Raw genomic sequence first — 1533 nt, 5'->3', positions numbered from 1 at the left:
TGCTCACCAGGATGGATGGGAATGGCCATCCCAGGAGGGATCCCTGCTCCCTGCTCACCAGGATGGATGGGAATGGCCATCCCAGGAGGGATCCCCGCTCCCTGCTCACCAGGATGGATGGGAATGGCCATCCCAGGAGGGATCCCTGCTCACCAGGATGGACAGGATGGCCGTGCAGGCTCCAAGCACTCCAGGGCTGGACAGATCCACTTGGCTCAGGGTGTCCTGGTGCTCCCGGCTCAGATGTAGCTGGCTCTGGAACAAACCACAGGGGACAGCTACAAACACAGCCAAATCTTCATCCCTTCCCGTCCCTGTGATCCCACAGGGAATGCTTCTGGATGGGAGCAGGTGAAGAGGAAACCCAGCAGCAGCAGGAAATCCAGGCTGCTCCAGCCCCAAAGTCCTGCACAGGAACAGCTGCAGTGGTGGGCAGGGAAGCCCTGGGAACCCTCAGGAGGAGTTTCCAAAGGGCTGGAGCCTTTGGAATCACTGCTGGCAGCAAAGGGAAAGCTAAGGATAAATGGAAAATCTAAGGAAAAAAAGAAAAGCCAAGAATAAAAGGAAAATCTAAGGACAAAAGGAAAACCAAGGTTAAAAGGAAAAGCCAAGGTTAAAAGGAAAAACCAAAGTTAAAAGGAAAAGCCAAGGTTAAAAGGGAAAGCCAAGGATAAAAGGGAAAGCCAAGGCTGAGAAATGAAAATGTTACTGGCAGGTAACCACAAGCCATGGAATTGAGGATTAGTTCTTGAACTTATGTTAAACTAAATAATTTCTTTCCCATATTCCAAAGGCTCATCCAGAGATTTTCCCCAGCTGTGCTGTGCCCTATGTTGGTGCCCCGTGGTGGAGGAGCTGATGTGTGTCCTACCCATGTGGAATGGGTACCTCGCCTTCAAGAGAGGGGAAAAAATGGAAAAAAGAGGAGAGAAAGGAATGGGGAAATTCCCATCAGTGGGAAGAGGAATAATGGGTCCCTGGACAAGCAGCCCCTCCAGGTAGCAGGGGAATTCCAGCAGCTGCCTGGAATGCTTCCCCCATGGAAGGTATTTCTTTTCCCTCTGGACATCCCAAATCCCCTCTGCATGGGATGGATCAGGGCTGGTGGGAGCAGGCTTTGACCTGGAGTGCCTGTTGCACTGATGCAAACTCTGCCTCTAACTGATTAATTAATCGGTTCATTAACTGCCGTGCTTGTGTATTCACAGGTGATGATTATTTGTTGTTAAATTCCTCATGGACTTTTTCACCCCGACACCTGCCCAGGGAGGGGACCGGCAGTGACCCCCAGTGATCTGTGCCTGGGCCACCTGGAGGCCACCCCAGTGTCCATCCTCATCTTATCCACCCCATCCCTCCTCTCCCAGCCAGGGGAGCTCTGTAACCCCTGCAGACCATCAGAGTTTTCAGTGGTTCAGGTTCCCTGGAAGGTGGAGGTCGGTGTCCTGGTAACCCCACKCACCGTGAGGAGCACGATCCCCTCCGTCAGCCTCGCCCTTCTGGAAGTCGCACAGTGCAGCAGGGAGTTGTCCC

At 52.9% G+C, this 1533-nt stretch overlaps 1 pseudogene; it reads right to left on the bottom strand.

Moving 5' to 3' along the window:
- LOC130584075 (exocyst complex component 1-like) overlaps positions 1-1533 on the bottom strand; it is a 16722-nt pseudogene that overhangs the window by 10897 nt on the left and 4292 nt on the right.

The sequence above is a fragment of the Malurus melanocephalus genome, unplaced genomic scaffold (assembly GCF_030028575.1).
Source record: "Malurus melanocephalus ecotype Western Australia unplaced genomic scaffold, MMel_1.1 scaffold_664, whole genome shotgun sequence".
Lineage (NCBI taxonomy): Eukaryota > Metazoa > Chordata > Aves > Passeriformes > Maluridae > Malurus > Malurus melanocephalus.
Note: the sequence above shows the minus strand (reverse complement) of the source record. Positions and strands in the feature narration are given on the sequence as shown.